Source organism: Crocodylus siamensis, chromosome 11 (assembly GCF_052110815.1).
Source record: "Crocodylus siamensis isolate JL-2025a chromosome 11, ASM5211081v1, whole genome shotgun sequence".
Lineage (NCBI taxonomy): Eukaryota > Metazoa > Chordata > Crocodylia > Crocodylidae > Crocodylus > Crocodylus siamensis.
Window position 1 is genome coordinate 46,482,458 of NC_143405.1, and position 12,070 is coordinate 46,494,527.

General features: G+C 43.8%; 1 protein-coding gene across 5 annotated transcripts in view; it reads left to right on the forward strand.

The window, feature by feature from the left end:
• FLNB (filamin B) overlaps window positions 1-12,070 on the forward strand; it is a 145,270-nt gene that overhangs the window by 59,679 nt on the left and 73,521 nt on the right. The gene's annotated exons all lie outside the window — the stretch shown is intronic.

Sequence of the window (12,070 nt, forward strand, 5' to 3'; positions counted from 1 at the left end):
TAATGACTTTGCACTTACAGGAAGGAAAAAAGGGGATCCGAGTGCCCAGCTGCCCCTTTAGAGCAGTCATTTTTTGGCCTTTTTTGGTCTTGTTTTTGCAGGAAAACCTCCTTGACTTCCCGCAAACGTAAGGCTTCAGCGATATTCTCTGAGGAGGGAGGAAAAAATTTTTAAAATAATATCTTCCCTCTGCCTATCCAGCATAGTGGATGTGAGGACTTCTGCCATTTGAGGCCTGTAATAGAAACCACTGTGCCTTGGTGCATGGATGGAAAAGTGTTGTGAAGAGCCCTGGTGATAAAATCTGTGCACCTCGAAAAGGACAAAAATCACACAAGCAGCGGAAATGAGGTGCGGTTTGAAGGCTCAATAAAAAATGGAAGGCTCCAGGGTTGCAAGATAGTAGCTGACGTTTATCACAAGAAATGCCCCAGCCCCCTATCCACTTCCATTGCCTTTTGCTGGACTCTCCAGTTTGTGCACATCGTATCTGTAATGGGGGGGCCCCTAACTGGGCGTTTTGGGTGTTACCGTGGATGAGCTAGGTAGCATGGGGGAGAGCTGCCTGGCACTGGCACTTGGTGAAGTGGCAACCTGTTTCCCAAGTAACAAGCAGTTTCTACAGCCCTGACATCTTTAGGTGGCCCTACAACAAGGGGTTATGGAAGGAAGTGGTGGAAATATGTCTTGAAAGCACAAAGAAACCCATGTGACTGACATTTTTTCCCCATGGAGGGTGTTGCTAGTGGCTTTAACAGACACCATAGTTTGTGGAATGAATGCGTACAACACACTACAGCGAACTTCCTTTATCAAATTGCTCACTTCTAAAGTGACTCTCTCATGTACAAACTTCCATGTGCGTGTGCCAAACAGTGGAAAATACTTAAAACAGCAGCTCTATTCGTGAAGTGCTTCCTGAGTGAACGGAGATATGATACCATCTGAAAAGACTTGGTGTAGGTGGCGCACATACAGTGGTGACTCCAGTATCAATAGAGTCATTGCAAAAAACACAGATACTTCAATGCATCTCTTCCAGTAGTGGATGTTGCACTAGTAAGTTGGCCTTCTGATGAGTAACAGTAGTTCCTAATAGCAATACCTTATATGGGTTTTTGATAAAAGTCAAAGTGGCCTCACTGCCTGCTAATTAAGGGCTGTAAATTTCCAATCATGCTCTATGTAGGGAAGTGTGCCTTTCCTAAAAATTATATTAACACTGTCCTGAAGCACAGGATGATTTTGCCTCTAATATAGGTGATTGGCTCTCTCTCAAAAACAAAACAAAACAAAACAAAACCCCCCCAAAACCAAAGGGTAACTTAACAGAACAGAAAATAACACCATCTGGTAGAGCAGAATTGCAAATTTTGAGGGTATTTAACTTTCTCAGATCTTTGCAGTGTTCATAAGACTCTTTTATGTTCGTTCTCGCAAGCTGCCTAAGAGCCCAGAAAATTGAATCTACTCAATTTTTAGGTGTTCTTTATGTCTCTTCTTTAAGCTGGTGAACAGAACTCTTATGTATATAGGCTCTGTTTATGAAGGAAACTATGTAATAGTTGCAGTAGCTTATCTTGTTTCCACTTATTGTTTGCTAGAAAATGACTTGTAGTTCTCTACAGTCGGGTTAAGTTCAAGGAGCGTTGATTGCACTTGCCTAGTATTTGTCCTGCTTCAGTGTTTTTAGTCTTTATCTGAAGACATTTTTTAATAGGAGGAAAAGGTAGAAATGATTTGGATGTCTCTACATTGTGATGCTGGCTTTGGGGGATTACTTCTCCCTCCCCAGATCATGATTTTACTGAATGTTTTGCCTCTAGACAAAAATGAGGTTAGTTGTGTATCTTTTAAAAAACATGCAGTAAAGGTTGTGCTATGTACAAAGGGTGTAAATGCAGTGTTTCACTTCAGCTATCCCAATCTGGGTTTCAGAATGTTGCTATTAAAATGTGGGGTTTTGGTGCCCTCAAGTCCCAGTTTCTTTTAAATCCAGTGGCCATAGAAACTTGAGTTTCCAGGCTGAATGGGAGCAGAGAAGCCTTGCAAGTGCGACTTGTGTACACCCTGGAAGCTTAAACCAGAAAACCTGAGGCTTGCTTAATCGGGTATTTCATGACTTCTTTGGCTCTAATATAGCTTTTCTGAAGTATTGCCAGCCCTGAGTGTCCAATGTTCCCATGTTGTTTTATGCAGCAGCTGTATGATCCTTAGTTCTGGCATATGTATCGAGAGTGGCGTGGATAAAAACTTGCAATCAAAACTTGAGGGTGGCTTTTAGGTTCCTGGCATTCAACCCTGGGCTTGGTAGAAGGTACACATATAAAATAGTGTACCTTGCACAGAGTTGGCAACTTTCTACCTGGCTTGGTGTGATCGGATGTTGTGTAATGCCATAAGTAGTAAACTGGCTTAGATGTTTACTACTTTTGAGCCCAGTTTTTTCTCCTGCCCAGGCAGGGGGTTGGACTTGAAGTTCTACAAGGTCCCTTCCAACCCTACTTCTATGATTCAGTGTCTTCATGGTGAGGCACCCAAATTAGTCACTAATTTGATCCACAACATTGGCTCAGAACTAAAATGTAACTATATGAAGTTAACAGGCTTTGCCAGGATTGTCTGAGTGTGGTGCTACCAGTCTTGCATTGATGTTGAATCTAAAGAAAATATTATACATCAGTTTATAGTTTAAGCTTTGGTTACTACGCTCAAGTAGTAGCGTATATTGCAAGCCTTGGACTGTGTAATTATGTGGGCATGCTGCCACTTAGTTAATGGGATAATAAAAGCATAAGAATTACAATCTAGGATCTCTGTGGTGTCATGGGAGAACCAAGACTGATTTTTGGTTTTTCTTCCTCTCTTGCTACCAAATAACTGCCTAAGTGCTGAGTATTTATTAATAAAAACAAGAAACTTAAAACGCTAGTTTACAAACATAGTTACCAAAATGGGCTTTTCCATGTTTGCCAGTGTTGTGTGAGCTCTGTTGGCAGAGAGAAGGTAATCTGGTAGTGTCTTTGTGGAGTTAGCATGAAGTTGTACGAGAAGGTAGAGTTACTGTGGCAGCCTAACGCTTCGCTTGTCTGCATGCTGGCAGATTAGTGAATCCATTCCTGGTGGTAACTTTCCTGAGCTAGCAAAGTAAAACTACCCCAAGGGCAAGGCTTTGATTTCCCCCCCACCCAAGTTGCCTGATTGGTCTTGCTGGCTAATGAAGTAAAGGTACAAACTAAACAATGTAATTGGGAAGCCAGGGTTGCTACTAAGGTTTAACATAAACTTTAAATGCTTTCTGCTCATACTGTATTTTTGCTTGGGTTGGACAGTGCCTAGCTATGCAACTGCATCAGGCCATTGGTTAGTTGATCACTGAATCATTAGAACCAGGGCTGGAAGCAATCCAGACAGGTCATCTGCTCCAACCCTCTGCTCAGGGCAGAATCACCCCCGTCTAAATCATCCTACACAAGTACGTCTAACATGCTGTTAAAGGTTCATTTCTCTGTTAGCCTGGACTTGATTGGAAAGCATCTGCCAGAATTTCTCTCTCTTCTGTTCAAGGACCTCTTCTTTACCCTTTCTGGTGTTCCTCCTCTATTCCCGTTGAGGCTCGTGCCTTATTTTTGGTATCTGTTGTTATAGGAACAGCGTAGAAGTTAAGCTGACAAGGTCTCCACATTTTTCATCACTAGGCCCTTGCTGTTCAGGGTAACTTAGTCCTTCCTGTTCCCAGTAATAGTCTAAGTAAGGAGACTGAAGGCTGGGAAAGTACTTTAGCAATGTTTCTATATCCTGTGCTTGGCCAGCTGGCTGAGCCCAGTGGATTCTTGATTTGGCAGTCTCTAAATGATGGATTAGATGAAGCCTGGTTCTGCTGACATAACATAATACTGCTTTGTGGGTATGCCTAAGAGACTCTCAAACAGCAACTAACCCCTTATCCTCTCTGAAACTTTTAAATCTTCTCTGTGCAGCTTCTCAAGCCTCAGCACACAACCAGAAGTAAGCCACTTGTGCTGGCATATCCAGAGCCAACTGTCAGCAAGCTGAACAAAAAGAATTCTGTTAATTATCTGCCTCTAAAGGGAGTACATGTTAAAGAGCTGCAGTAGAGTTGCATGACTGTATGGAAGCAAAGGTCAGTGTCTGACACTGGGGAATGCAAGGCTTTGTAAAAAGGAATCAGTCAGATGGATGCATAAGATTTGTACACTAATGTCAAGTCATATAGTGATGTGTGAACAGGGTAAATAAAACATTTAGCCTGGGCTGTGTTCTTCCTAGGTGATGCCTCCAAATGTTTCAACCTCTGCTTCTTGCTTTTGGACAGCTGTGGTAGTGCAGTCCGCTTCCACATGGGAGAAGTGTGTGTGTGGGGGGCTTTAGGCAAGAATCCACTAACAAACCACTTGACTACCTTGATTTATGTAGTCTGGTCACTAATTAAGTTGTCCCAGAAACTGATACTTGGTGATTGGACTCTCCTGTTCTACCCTGCACAGCAGAATTTCATCCGACTGCTCCTCCTATGTACAGTATAGTTACAAGCAGACACGTGCTCATCTTGTTGGTATTTGTGTGCAAGCAGTAACTGGAGAACTGGTAATCAGATGCATTTTCATAAGGTTTTAAAAACTGATTGAGAAATCAGCACTGCATTCCCTCTTTTTAAGCTTGTTCTGCAAATACACAGGGCTCTTTATCCAACTGTCATAGAAAATGTGCCCACTAAAAATGGAAGTCTCTTCTCAGTTGGTTCCATTTTTTAAAAATACTGTTGGCATACAAGGTAGGCACAAGTGTAAGAATCAAGCAAAAAACCTCTAAACTTGGAGTGTCCAACACTTTTGAGAGCTGAGTCAGTGAGACTAACTTTTACTGCATGATGATGTTACCTTGTCCAAGCAGGGATGTCCACTTTTGAAGATTCTTTAAATGGAGGCAAGTTAGAAATTTGTCATTCTTTCACCATGTGGTAGTTGGCATCCCATCCTTTTTCTGTAAATGACCCAGAAATGGGGCAAATGGTCAGCTTTGGAGTAAACCAGAAAATCCTTGGCTATGGTCTCTTCTCCCTATTTCTTCTTCTCCCCCCAGTACCTTCAAGTTCAGAAATACTGTATATGGTGGTTTGCACTAGTTGCCACTTTTTGAATATGCATCCATAACCTTGACTTGCACATGGAGTGGCTTTCGATGGGTTCAGGGGCTCTTCAAATTGACTTTTTCCCCCTCTTCTTTGGAATAAGAAATCACAGCTACAAGAGTATCTGTCTAAATTTGTATCCTGTAATTTAAGTGTATCCTTCCCAACCCTTTTCTCCACCCCTATCCACTCAGACCTCACCAAAAGTTGAGCAACGTTTTGGAACAGACTCCCAATGGGGAGGAGGAGGTGGAGGAGTATAAGAATTTAAGTTAGTTAAGATGAACTTGACAAGAGCCTGAACTAGAAAGGATGATGTAGTTTGCAATAGGAAGATTCTGGACTAGATGACGCATCTGGGAGCAACTCCCACGTCATGCATTTTTGGAGGGGTTTTCAAGCCCAGGCTAGTTTACTAGCTGAGCAGCAGGCTACAATCTAGGTTTTGATTATGCTTGGGTGGGGAACAGTCCTCTTCACTGAGGAAACAGGCCAAATGAGCATAGCTTCTAGTCCTTCATCAAGAATTCTTGCTCTTCTTTCTGTCCCTCACTCTCTGCTGGAAGGACAAGATCTTCCACGCTTGTCTGGGGAAGAATCCCAACGTGTCAGGGCTTAAAAACCCGGAGTGATACCTCAGACATGTAGACAATGCAGAAGCTGTGCACTGTTGACCCCACTGTAGGCATATGTAAGGTGCACCCCTTAGTGACAAAATACTGTTGGAAAAAGTCACAGCTACCTTTTTCTAAGGCTCAAGGAAGCCTGCCCTATTTTCCCATTCAGATGGGCTGCAAGCATACCTGTTGCTGGATCTGATCTCATTAAAGTAATCCCTGAAACTGGGAACTAATACTGCTACTTCTGCTTTGTTCTTATCAAGGGCTGCTGCTGAGGCACACCTAGTGTGGCGGGGAGCGGGGGTGGCATTGCAGGAAATGAATCAGACCTCCAAGCCACAGGGTAGATTGATTTAAATCGAGTTGCTTTAAATTGGCAAGGCAAAAGCCTGATTTTTAAGTAACTGGGTTTTTGGTTTTTTTTTAAATCAACTTTCCCAGTCTTTTATTTTAAGAAAGATGGATTTGCATTGGTTGATTATAATAAAACAAGTTGATTTACAACTAAATACAGTTTTTATAATATATTTGGTACATATGGTTCCTAGGTACCCCAGCTACGTGTGTGTGTGTGTGTGTATGTATGTATGTCTCATTATAGCTTTTAAATATAGCGTAACATGTTTGGATATAGCATAATAAAATGTAGTATTTGTCTATAAAAATGAAATGCATATTTCTTCTTCACTAGATGATTCAGCCTTTTTTTCTCCTTTTTCCTACGCTGTCTTCAGCTTAGTGTTGGTCCTTCCTGTTGCATGCTCTGCTCCTTTTACTCTGTTCCATCTCCCTCTACACAAACTAACAGATAGACCCTCCCTTCCAGCAATCCACGATTTCTTCTATTATAACTCATTGGCCTGCTGTGCTGCAGTGCTTTAGTTACCTTCAAGTGCTCTGCTTCTCTTGTTTTGCATCTTTGTACATATGCAAAGGAACCCAAAAAGGCCATTTAACTAAAGTATCCACAACTGCCCAGAAGTAGGGGTTGGTAATTACTGAACAGATGGTTGTTTTCTATGAGCTGGCAGATAAGCTTCCATAAATATTCATAGGTTGAGAGCTGAGTGAGTCGGCTCCAGTAGAGAGACCAAACTCTGATTATTTTTTTTTTTTTTATTACCATCTGGGTGGGCTCTGGACGATCTCGATTGGCAGACATCACGTGTACTCTTTAGTCAGAAGCCAGGTTCAACACCTGTGATGACTTTGATCCTTTGCATCCAGTAGTCTAGACCTTCATCCCTTGCAGGGTCAAACCCCGACTACCTTTAAAAATATAGGGTTTCAAGTTTGACCTCAAAAATTAGATGTTTTCCCCACCTCGCTGTTATATAGAAGAAAATCAGCCTTTAAAGCCAGGGTTTTCAGTACAGGCTCATTGACTCAATGTATTTAAATTATTTTAATAGTTTGTACTGAATTTATACCCTGGTCTATGTTGTATTAAATAGCTTAAATGGAAATTTAATTTTTTTAAATGGAAAAAACATAATTATAAATTCAAAGTATAAAGAAGTACAATTTTAATTTAAAAAAAATTTAACTTTACATTTTAAATCCAACTTTTTTTTATCATACACTTTTATCCACCCTGCTAAACTAAGATTTAATTGGTTGCTGTGCTGTGATCCCTCCAAATGTTGACTTGCATTTGTGTGCCATAAAAACAAAATGTAAAAGGGTGTTTCATGCAGTGACAGTGGCAGAGAGGACACCTTGTTTTAACCTAGCCAGTATTTTGATAGTCACTTGCATATCCTGGGAATACAAACCAGGGAGACTAAATTAAGCTGTAAGTAACTACTTATTTAACCCACAACCACAGTTTAAAGTAGTATATGTGTATATGGCTTTAACAATGACAGGCTAAGAGCAGCATGTCAAAATAAAACTCAGGCATGCTGGATGTGAGGTCCTTTGGACCATAGGCAGCTTCTTTTAGTTTGCAAAGTCTTGCGGGGTTCTTGGAGCTCCCAATCTAGCCTTAGATTTGGGAAGCTTTTATTTAATTTAAAGTAGTAATACAGCTTTTTCCCTTGGGCTTCTTAGTAAAGCTTCATTTGGGGAAGTCTGCTGTAACTGAGTGTGGGGAAAGTTCTTTCTTCTCCAGTAAGTTTTCAGATTTAAGTGAAACTTTTTAACAGTTGGAGTTCTATATGGGACTGTGTGTTTTAGTTTATGTGAAGTTCATCTTGGAACATCTAACTTTAAGTTTCTTGAGCCTGGGTAAGCCTTATTTCTCTCAAATTAGTGTAGTGGTCCTAGTGTGGCCTATTACAAATATTCGCATGCGCTGGTACTTGGCAATTGTTTCTCTTTCTCCCTCCACACTCAAGCAAGGTATGTAAAATGTCTTGCAGAATTTAAGAATAACGGTCAAACTCTTATCACTCAAAGGCAAAACACTGTTCAAGGTCTTAATGTTACAATGCCGTTGTCTGTGCAGCATGTACTACTCCGTTGTGAAATTCTGTAAATATTAACTACCTCTTTTGTGTATTGACTCCAAAAGAACATTCTTGTACAGGGCTCATCGTCTGCAGTCAGCAGCTTTTTCAACTTGCCCATCTCGGAAATGGGAGAGCCAAAATTTAAGCCTCATTTTTACAATGGTAACATGTTGTCTTTTATCTAGATAAAATGGATCATAGTGAAAGAGGACATGCCTAGCAGATGCTGGGCAAGGAGAAGCGAACTGAAAACACTTCAGTTGCAAAACGTCCTGGGATTATTTTTAAGATGAGTGTGTTCTGAGGGACTGGTCTGCCATTTTAAGGTCATCTAATGAAGATGCTAACAGCAACATGACTGTTACAAACTGGTCAGGGGGGATCAGCAGGTATTGGGGGAGTCCCTGTTCCCCCGTGCGCGGCCAGGAGTGACCAGGAATAACGGTCACAAACTGGCGGAGGGTAAGTTTAGATTAGATATTAGGAGGCGCTACTTCACAGTCAGGGCGGCTAGGGCCTGGAACCAGCTTCCAGGGGAAGTGGTGCAGGCTCCTAGCCTGGGGATTTTTAAAAGGAAGTTAGATGAGCACCTTGCCGGGGTCATCTGACCCTGGTGCTCTTTCCTGCTAAGGCAGGGGGTCGGACTAGATGATCTACCTAGGTCCCTTCCGACTCTAGCTACTATGAAACTATGAGGCAAAACTACTTGACCTTTTTATTTTATTTTATTTTTTAAAGCTCCCATATCTGATCAGCTAGCTGGATAGCAGCACAGTGGTCTCTCGAACACTGCCACCTCCCAGCTCAAAATAAGCATCTGCGTTTTATTTCCTTTCCTTTCTACTGTAGACTTTTTTTCTGGATTTTAGGAGTTTTTCCAGTTATGAGACTAGCACATGCAGAAGGAGAGCTGTCACTTAGATGGATGCATTCTTTGCACACTTGTGCCTCAGCCAAAAAGCTAAAACATTTATCTGCCAAAGATGCTATTGCATGGCAGTTGCAGTCACTTAAAGGTAGTCAGCTAGGGGACAGACGGACATAACATTTGAAGCATTTCCAGTGTAGCTATATTTTGAAACCCTTCAGCTGTAGGCAGACGTACAGCTCCTTGCTGCATGAAGCAGCATGTCTTCCAGCGAAGGGGTACCAGGGGCTGCTGGAGCTGAAGCTCCATGCGCCACTTCAGCTGCTGCCACAGGGCAGAGGGAGCGGAGCAGACTTGGTTGAGCAGTCTTCAGTGCTCTCCGCCTCTTTGTTCTGGGTCTCCTGGCTCCGAGAGTGGAAGCAAAGCCCATAGGGTGCTTGCTCATGGTCTGCCTTGTCTCCCCTCCTCCCTCCCATGGTTCAAAAATACTGCATCTGTCCATGGTCCTCATCTCCCTGACACTTCCTCTAACCAAAGTTTACTGCAAAGGCATTCACTGTATCCAATTGAAGAGGTCACTAGTTTGGGTTGCAGTATGTCACCCTTGATGCATTGTATCACAGATGTCACCAACTTACTTTCTTAAACTGAATGGCTCCATATGAGTGGTCTCTGGCTCTTGATACAGTGTAATCCCACAGCATGGCTGATGGGCAAAAGTGAGGAACTTATCTTCTGTCATCATGATTGGAAACACTAGCAATTTTAAAACGGGAATGCCTGGTCCTGCAAGCAAGCCCTGGTTTCAAAAGATGCCTGAGGTTTTTCATTCTTAACTTTCCTATAAGAAAGCAAACAGGTCTGGAGGAAGAGGCGGGGGAATAAAACTTAAACTGCCTTTCAAAACATAATTGCATAATGTGTGTGTGGCTTTTTCTTCCTCCCCCCCAACCTGCTACTCTAGTTACTGCTCAATACCTTTCCTTCCCTACTCCCACCATCTTGGCTGAGCCCAATTTCAGATATTGGACCTACTGATTTAGTAGTGTTGGCCATCTGTAAGACTTCCTGAATGACCTTGTGAACCCGTCTAAAGTGTTGCTGTTCTGTCTTAGAAACCCCCTTGTGACTGCTCCGTGCTTGCCGCAGTGGCCGAGAGCCCGACATTTGCATAGTTGAACTCTCCATAGGCCTTGTGGATGCAGGTGACCGCACAGCCTGTCCCCAGCTATACCAAATACAGCAGAATGCTCCAGGACCCTGCTCTGGTTTCTTCCTGGTTATGGTCTGGGCTTGGAGTAGTGCCTTTGAATTTGGTCCTGGATATAAAACCCAGTGCCAGGTGTTCTTTTGCCTTCACTGGTCCCTTGTACATAATAGCAGGCTAAGCTAGTTCGCAGTCAGCTTGGTGGGAAGAGGGGAAGGGAAGTACTATTTGTATGGAGAGTAGCAAACTGTTGCGTTAGGTCTCCCCTGGCACATCCTCCACTTGCTTCTCAGACACTTCCCTTGTGAAATCTGTCATTACGTCTCATTTAAGGCTTGTTTGATAAACACAGATACTTCTTGAAGGCAGACAGATGGAAGCTGTGTGCAAAAGATTGCGGTGATAATCATCCTTGCTTTGGGAGTATAACTGACACCTGCCCCATGGGCAGGGAGCAGTCTCCATTCTGGAGCACTGTTAACAGAAGCTACCCTGCACCAGTGAAGTGCTTGCACATAAATTGTTAATGCACTTAAACAAGGTTTCAAGAGACACTAAATGAAGCTGAGGGGCTGCGTGCTTTAAAGCAAGGAAAAACATTCTGAAGTGATGCATAATAGCTCTGCAGTACTCATGAATTGCAGGGGTTATCTATTTATGTGAGATCTCTGACTACATCAAAGTGTGTTGTAAGCCTTCTACAAAATGACCCTATAGAGCAGTGTTTCTCAACCCGTGGTATGCATACCCCTAGGAGCATGCAAGATATGGGCAGGGGGTACGTGGTTACCACGTTTTGAGTTTGGCCTGCCTCCCCGCTTGGCGGGTTGGAGGCGTCTTTGTCTGTTTGGGCCAGAAGTTCTGGCCACTGCCCCTCCCGCTGTGTCCAGTGCACTGGGACTTCCACTCTCCAGCGTCAGTGTGCCAAGGGACAGGGAGGGGGGGGGGGCCCCATGCAGGCTGCTTTGCCCCAGGCTGTGGTCTGGGACTGTGTTCGTGGCAGAGGAACCAGAAGTGCTACGGTGGGACTTCTGGTTTTGCTTTTGCTGTGTCGATCAGCAGGTGGTACATAAGGTACCAAAGGCTGAGAACCACAGCTGTAGAGAGCTTTCTGGAATTGTTTTCTGAATTGCTAGGTCTTAGACCAGGGGTGGGCAAAATATGGCCTGCGGGCCAGATCCAGCCCGCAACAGGTCCATCGGTTGCGCCCGGCCCAGGCTGTGGCATGTGTGCCAGACTTGCTTCCCAGCTGCTGCAACTGCTGAACCCAGCCCCACTGTCCAGGTACCCCAGCAAGTCCACCCCACACTTGCCGCCACGAGTGAGACAGATGCAGACAGGTGGGGCCGAGATCACGGGGCAGTGACAGTGCAGGGCTGGGGTAGGCCAGAGCTGCGTCCCATTGCCCACATGGGCCAGCGATGGACACCATGGGCAGGGGTGTGCAGGGAGTGGATCACAGCTCGGCCCCAGCCCCATGCTGTCATAGCCCCTCAATTCCAGCCTGTATGAGTGGGGAGCAGAGCTGCTTAAGGAGTTTTGATGAGTTGTTGCACAAGTGGAGGGGGGTGTTGGGGGGCTGCAGCAGCTCACCAAAATTCCTTGTGGCCTGCGGACCCAAATAATTTCCCACCCATATCTTAGCCACTGGATCAGATGAGGAACTGAGTTACATGAATGAGCCTGAAAGATCCTAGGCCTGGCTTGTAGCATCTGAAGTGGTGCACTAGACTTATCTCCTTAGTTGACTGTTTAGATTGAGGACTGACC